General features: G+C 57.5%; 1 pseudogene; it reads right to left on the bottom strand.

The window, feature by feature from the left end:
- Positions 1–1,480: 1,480 nt before the first annotated feature.
- Positions 1,481–7,787, bottom strand: LOC142364289 (kinesin-like protein KIF18B; annotated as a pseudogene).
- Between the last annotated feature and the right edge of the window lie 211 nt (positions 7,788–7,998).

Raw genomic sequence — 7,998 nt, 5'->3', positions numbered from 1 at the left:
AGAGGCAAGGAGAGCAATGGATTTTAAACAACAAACCTCTGTTGCCAAAAAGGTATTTATTACCCTTAACCCGCTGGTTCCATGAGAAAACTCATGGAGGACCGGAGAGCATAGCCTCCCGAATTCAAAGACTGTGGGCAGCGCCAAAAATTTACGCTGCAGCATGAACGGTTTGTGAGAATTGTAAACTCTACAAGCAATATGCTACATTGCAAATTAACCCGCCACAAAGTAAAAGGCCTCCGGCCACCTTTCCTTTTCAAAAGCTCCCAACTAATTATGCTGAGATGCCTAAAACTCTGGCTTATGCATACTTGTTAGTGATTGTAGATCAGTTATCCGGATGGGTAGAAGCTTTCCCAACAAGAAAGAATGATTCAAAATCAATAGTTAAGATTTTGTTCAAAGAATTAACTCCACGATATGGCGTTCCAGAAATAATTGACTCAGATAGGGGAGCACACTTTACGGCAGCTATTTTGGTTCAGATATATCATGCTTTAAGAATTAGACAACAATTACACACCCCTTATCATCCACAGTGTTCTGGACAAGTGAAAAGGATAAATAGAACTACTAAGGAGAAGTTAGTCAAGGTTGGTAAACAAACTGGATTAAAGTGGCCAGAAGCTTTGAACTTAGTTTTATGGGATATTAGAAAGACTCCAAGACAACCTGTAGCAGTGTCCCCTGCAGAAATTCTTTTTGGTAGAATTCTTGCCGTTCCGGGAACTTATGTTCCAGCAAAAACTAGCCTTTTGGATGGAGATGAACAAATCACTCAATACCTTTTGTACCTCCAGGATTCTTTTTCCCAGATGAAAAATCATGCTTATTGGTATCAAGGTATATCTCCTGAAGTCCAGGTATTCTTTGTTGTAATAATCGTTGTCTGTCTGTTTGTGTTTTTTCAGTGTATACTACCTTGTTTAATGTCAATCATTAAGAAGTGTCAAAAAGAAGTTTGAAAATACAGTGATTAGTAATTGCAGGAATGCAATAAAAACAAAAGGAGGGAATGTTAGAGATTGGTTATAAAGATTGATTATAGAATAGAATAAAATCATAGAACTAGAACGTAGATTCCGCTGTGTAAACACAGCTGTGTTAAGAAACCATACAATGTGTATGTGTGCAATTGGGATAGAAATCTATTGTATGGATTGTATCAAACACAATTTACAAAAGAAGCCGAGACGACCCTGAAACCAGGCAAGGCCTAAAACCAGCAAGGGAGAATTCTACGAAGACAGAAGAATAGAAAGAACTTAATAAATGATGTACTCAAAGGAATGGAATGGTTGCTTAGAAACTTATGAAGATTCTAGACTTGATGTCATCGGTTTAATAAATGTCTATAAACTGGTCTAGCGAGTTAAGCTTTGCCACTCGCTGAGGTGATGGCCCAACTCTGAGTTGTGAATAAAGCAATACCTAGTGTAACCCGCTCGTGTGAGGATAAAATTTTTAACAGATGTTTCTACACCCTGGACGTGGTGGGTGTGTTGGCCCTGGGCTCACGTGCGGCCCCGTGTCCCTGCGACCACGAGGAAACACCTCTTTGCTCCGGTCCCCAGCAAAACTCTGCTCTGGTGATGGCTCTGCCCTCTTCCTCCCTGCCCCGCTCCCCAGAGGGGCCGTCGAAGAGCTCGCTCCTGTCCCCCACGATGCCTCTCACATCCAGGTTAAACCAGGAGCCATTCTCAGCCGCGTCGGCCAGCACCGCCCCTCTCTCGGGGCGAACACATTCCAGGGCACCCAGCCCTTCACAAAGAAGAGAACTCTCCCCGGGGCTCCCGACGGCTTCTCCGGGACCGGTTGCGTCACCGCACTGGGAGCCTCGCGGCGCCCGTCTCCGCCACTCTGGATTTGGGGATCTGAACCCGACTCCCTTTCGATCGGCTGAGGGCAATGGAGGCCATCGCCCACCCTTTCAGAACGGCACTCGCCTATCGCTTAGGACCGACTGACCCATGTTCAACTGCTGTTCACGTGGAACCCTGCTCCACTTCAGCCTTCAAAGCTCTCGTTTGAATATTTGCTACTACCACCAAGATCTGCACCTGCGGCGGCTCCACCCAGGCCTGCGCCCCAGGCTTCGAGGCGCACCGCAGTGGCCGTCCTACTCGTCGCGGCCTAGCCCCCGCGGGCCTCGCACTGCCAGCGACGGCCGGGTACGGGCCCGACGCTCCAGCGCCATCCATTTTCAGGGCTGGTTGATCCAGGCACACATCAAGGCCAGCCTCCCTCAAGAAATCTTTCTGAAGAGCTTCATTCTGCCAAGGTGCTGGGGGCAGAGACATCAGCAGATGGTGCCACGGGAGCCCTGCCAGGGCAGGTCCTGGGGGAGCCGAGGCAGGAGGAAAGACTTCGCGCAGCTCATTTCAGGACTAACAACATGCACTTAAGGCTCACACAGTTGCTGTGCCTGGAAACCTTCACTGCTGACACTTCCAGGAGAGATTATCCCATGGGATTAGAACCCCAGGAGCCAAATCCCTTATTTTCCAGGGCAGGCAGTCATCTGCGAGAGAAGACCTGGTGTCCATCCAAACCATCCTGGGGACGGCTGTGTGCAGCACGAGGGCGGACACCCCGTCCTCCACGGGCAAAGAAGAGCAAGTGGCACGTGGGGACGGCGCGAGGACACTCACGTCTCTGTCTGGCTGCTGGACAAGCCCTGCGGAAGGCCGCTTGGTTTCTTCGGTTCCAGCTGGACATCTCTCTGGAGGGTTGCTGGGGAGCTGCTGGGAGGCATTTCCTCCGGAGCCTGGAGCAATCACCCAAAAGCCCAGCATCAGCCCACGTTCGAGCAGAGTTTGGTCCCCAAACTCCCTGATAGCTGGGAAGTGAAGGGGTTTCGCTAGCAGTCCACAGCCCAGCACGCACTGAGCCAGCACCCCGTGGACCGGCTGAGCTCCTGCCCTCTCCCAGTGTGCCCAGTGTACACCACGAGGGTATCTGAGCCCCCACGCAGGCCCCACTCGGCAAGCCAAGCCCCCTCCCATTGCCCACCCCTCCTCTCATCTCCTCCTTCCAGGCTCGGAACTACGCCTGCCCACAGTCGCAATGATGATGCACACCAGCAGAGAAGCTCATCTGCTTTCTCACAGACCCCTGGGCTCCAAGCAGCACTAAAACCCCGTAGGCTCCTCACTCGGGGGACACCAGGAGCTCAGACCAAGCTCCGTCCCTCCTCTTCACCAGCCTCACCTGCGCAGCCCCACTGGGCTCAAGTTGAGGGGAGGCAGCGGTGCCCGTTTCTACGCCTTCTGGGCAGCGCCCTCATAGGCACGGAGCTTCTCCCGCAGATCTGCCACCTGCAAGGAACGATCATCCATTGCCCAGGTGGTTTCACAACCCCGAGGAGATCAGGGCACCACGTTCCAGGCTAAAGACAGAGCCCTTCCCTCCCCGACAGCCTCTCACCTCTGCTTTCAGCTGCTCACAGGTCACGGGGTATTTAGTAACGTGGCAGTCGAAGCTGAACACGCTGCTCTTCATCTGCAGAGACAGGGATCAGGGAGAGGTTAAAGAGGCACCTACCCCTCTCCGATGCCAAAGCAGCACAGCTACTCAGGCTCCCCCAGGGACCCCCAGGCTGGCCACAGTGGACATGATCTGTGCTCAGGGACCCGCTGTCACAGGCCTTTTTGGGCTCTGGGCTGAGGCGCTTTAGCAGACCACCGGGCACGCAGCATCTGCAGCTCCACCAGCTGCTTTCTGCGCGCAGCAGCTCCCCCAGAGCTGGAAAACTCGAGCTGAAGAAGGGAGGCACCCGCTAACTCGCCCCACCAGGCTCCTTCCACCCTCCCCAGCAGCTTCCAAACACATCACCGCAATGCCAGATCCTCACCAACAACTTGATCTCCTTGGCCCGGCTGGTGTACTTCAGCGTGTTGTGGGTGTCCTCGTGGGCCAGCACCGAGGGGCTCACAGCAGCAATCACGATGGTGCGGCAGTTGCTGCCAATGGAGTCCTTCAGCAAGCGCATGAGCTTGCTGTCCCCGTAGGGGATGTGGGTTTTCTTGCTCTGTACCAAGAGATCAAGAGTCTGCTCAGCTTTGGGCCCTTGGGCACTCAGCTCCCAGTCCTGCATCACAAGGGGACGGCCACGCTCATCCCATGGCACCTCTCGGAGCCCGGCCCAGGCTGCCGTCCTCACCGCACCGGCTGGACCATCGCTTGAGCACACTCCTCGTACTCACCCACCCCGGAGAGGCCACGCCAGGAACAGCGTTACCTTCGCATCAGCCAGGGCACTGGTGACGTTGATGAGGGTCAGCAGTGAGCAGCTGATGTTGGCACCCTCCTGGAGCCGCTCTCCCTTGGCGTTGGTGACAGAAGCACCCTCTGAGCCGGCCAGGTCGATCAAGCTCATCTTGGCCACTTGCAGATCCCGAGAGAGGCCGCCAACACGGTCCTGCTGCTTCGCGTGGATCTGCGAGGACAGACATGGGTGAGGCTGCAGCTCCACAAGCCACACAGGGTTGACGGTTGGAGCCAGCATCACCAGTTTCAGTGTTTATAACAGGGTGGCAAAGAGGATCATGCAGCCTGTGAGCTCGAGCAGGGGGAAAAGAGGAGCCCAGCACGCTGAGAAGACGAGCCAAAAGCTCGGCGATGACTCGACTAGCAAAGCCGCAGAAAGGATCTCACAAGAAGCGCCAGAGCTACGGAAAATAATCAGCGTCTCCTACGGTTGGTGAACGATGGGGTTACAGCTGGCCGGGTCCCCCAAGGGCAGCACGCCAGCCCAGAGCCCCGGCGCGACCCGGGAAGCGCTCAGGCACGGTGGCAGCCCCAGCCCTGACTCCGACCGTGGATGCTGCTGGCAGCCCAGACGCCGAGCAGGGCTGCAAGCCCCAGACGCAGCCTCGCAGTGCCCCAGGGCCGCACCCAGCCCGCGCTTTCAGTGCCAAGCCCAGTTCCCGGCTGGTGCGCGCGAGGGGGGACACAGCTGCTGAGACTCACTTGACAGCATCGCTCTGCAGCTTCCCCTTCTGCATCCCTGAAGGTCTCGCAGGAGAAGCAAACGCTTCCCCCACCGCCCTGCAACACCCTCAGCCCCCCAGGAGCAGCTCCGGCGTGGGCCGGAGGGGCCGTGGAGATGCTGGAGGCCGGTAACTGGCCCTGCATCCTCACCAGACCATGGTTTGCCTGCCGGGAGGCCGAGCCGGCAGCGGGAAGGGCAGATTTCCAGCACAGCTAATGGATTCGCCGCAGGCAGGAATCCAGCACCCACCGACAAGCCCAGCTGGGAAGCCGGCTGGGAAAGCATCCAGACACCTGGACTCCCCCCCTGCACGCAGCAACGGGCAAGGCACCAGGTTCAGACTGAAATTACAGTCGGAGCTCTCCATCTCCCCACGCAGCCGTGACAGCCCTGCTAATTCAGGGAAGGGCCTGGCTGGAATTGAAATCAACTTGCAAGTTTGCGTAGGAGAGCACGAAGAACCCAGGGAACAGGTTTGCAGAGCCCTGGGGGAGCGTAATTCCTGGCTCAGCGCCGAGGGGACATGATGAGCCGCCGGCCTGCCCACGGCCCCTGCGGGCAGGCACACGCAGGAGCCGGCGATCATCGTCCCCCTCTGCTCGGGGTCGGGTGCTGGGTACGGCTCCCACACGCTGAGCTGAGAGGAGCCAAAAGCACAAAGCGAAATTTCAGCCCTTGGGACACACGGCAAGGAAGAGAAAATTCCCCGACACCGGATGGGAGAAGCCAGCAGCACCGGTTCACCAAACTGGGTGGGTGAGCCCGCTTCCAGTCAGACTCTGGCTGGGCTGGGGACACCCCGAGCGTGGCATTACAGGGTCCAGACCAACGCCAGCTCCTAGTGACGGTGACCCGGAGGCGGGAGGGGACAGGGCCCGGCCGCAGCATACCTCCTGGTAGGAGACAAAGACCTCACAGCTCTTCTCCTCCTTTCTGGCCTCGATCTTCTAGTCCAGCTCCACCATGGTGAGGTACGTGATGCCGGGGCTCGTCTCCGAGCCCAGCATGGTGGAGGTTTTTCCTGCTCCTGTCGCGCCATAGGCAAACACTGGGAGGAGAAAGGGTGAGTGCGTGAAACGCTCATTAATGACGGGGAGCGGGGCGATGCCCACTCCTTCCCGGAGAGGAGCGTTCCCCGCAGCAGCTCCTGCGGCAGGGGTCACTTGCAGGCTTCGCGCAGACGAGGCAAAGCTAATTACCTCTGTGCTGGCTGCACTACCCTTTAGCACAATTTTTTTTCCGTGTTTCAACCTCTCTAATTTAGCAGACAGAGACAGAACAAGTCCCCAAACCATCGCCCGCTTGGAGGCCGTGCACGTGTCACCCCTGAACCTTCCCTTTCACAAGCTGTGCAGCCCCGTTCCCCGGTCTCTCACCAGAGTGTTTCTTCCTCCAGACCTTGTCATTCACCTCATTTTCCCCTCCCTCCCATCTTTCAACACCCTCTTTCAAGCATCACCACCAGAGCAGGACACGCTCATCTCGAGAGCCTCAGCCCTTCTCCCCATTAGCAGCGCTCGGCTCTTCGCAGCTCTCTCATTTGAGGATCCTGGAGTGATTTTATGCAGATAGAGACACGAGACATGCCTGCCAGGTGGGCACGGTGACAGAGGCAGCCTTCAGCGCCTCGCAGAGCACGCCGGAGACCCAGCAATAGCATCCTCCGGTCCCAGTGCCCGGCCCGGCGCGGGATTAGACAGGAGAGCAGTCGTCTCCCGCTCTCTGCCTGCCTCACAGAAGTGATGTGCTCGTTAAGCCGCTCGTCTGCTGACAGCCTGCGAACGGCACGAGGGTCTGCGGCGGCGGGCGAGGAGCTTTCAGACCCAGCAAGGAGCTTTCCAGACCCGGCTTTCCAGTGCTGCCAGCCTGGGAGCACGTGCGAGGAGCACGGCAGCCCCCAAAGCACCCCGAGACCCCGCTCCCAAACTCAGCGTCCTCCCAAAGCTCTGCCCATCACGGCGATCCGGGCTGGGAGGGGACGGCAAAACCAAGGTGCTCTTTGCACCACGCATCCACCTGACATCTTCCTGCCCCAGCAGGGCGGAGAGCAAGTGATCCTCCTCCCTCAAAATGCCTGGAAAGCGCCTGCCCAGCCTCAGCCTAAGCCCTTCTGTGACTCTAACAGCACTGCATGTTTTGCTGCCCCTCATTTACCTGCTGAGATGAGACAACACTTCCATGTCAGGATCGTCCCTGTCCTGACCACACCTGCAATCACCCCAGCTTGGTGCCACCAACAAGTTTAAGCCTATATGTTTTTCCATCACTGTTGTGTTCCCCCCTCTCCCCAGCTGCTTGGGGGCTTCTAAAATAAATCCACAGCTCCCCTGAGCCCACCCAACCCAGGAGCGGGGCTCCTGCAAGGATCAAAGGCGTTTGCCGGGTCTCACCGGAGCAGTTGTAGCCATTGAGGACGCTGTGCAGCACCTCGCGGGTGGTGTGCTGGAACACCTCCTCCTGCGTGGCCCCTTCCCCAAACACCCGGTCGAAGACGAACTTCGGGTCCTTGCCCTGCTGCTTGGGCCTGCGGGCGGGCAGCACGCTGCCAGCGGGCTCCTCAGGGTCGAAGATGATCATGTGCTGGTCGACGACGTGCAGGATGGGGTGGGAGGCACGCTCGCAGGGGGCAGGGGGCCGCACCCGGACCATGACAGCCATGGTGCCCTCCTTGGGCAGGGTGCTCAGCACCATGGCGACGGGGGGCAGATGCAGGGGGCAAACGATGCTGACTGAAAGACACAGCTCTGAGCTCCGAAATCTCATGGGCCTCACACGCTCTGGGAGGGGGGGACGCGTCAGCCGGAGGGGTGGGAGCCTGAGGGTGGGCAAGGCCTCGCAACCCCTTCCTGTCCTAACCCCTGCCAGTACGCCCCCTGCCCTACATCCCCTCCCCAGTGACACCCCCTTTGGGCCCCTAGAGCTCTCCTGCCGAGCCTTAGCCCCCACCAGACCCCTATAGCCCCCCTCCCCAGCCACACACCCTCCTCCAGGTCCCTATAGCC

This window comes from Opisthocomus hoazin, chromosome 26 (assembly GCF_030867145.1).
Source record: "Opisthocomus hoazin isolate bOpiHoa1 chromosome 26, bOpiHoa1.hap1, whole genome shotgun sequence".
Classification (NCBI taxonomy): Eukaryota; Metazoa; Chordata; class Aves; order Opisthocomiformes; family Opisthocomidae; genus Opisthocomus; species Opisthocomus hoazin.
The sequence above is the reverse complement of the archived record's forward strand: the minus strand, read 5'-3'. Positions and strand labels throughout refer to the sequence as shown.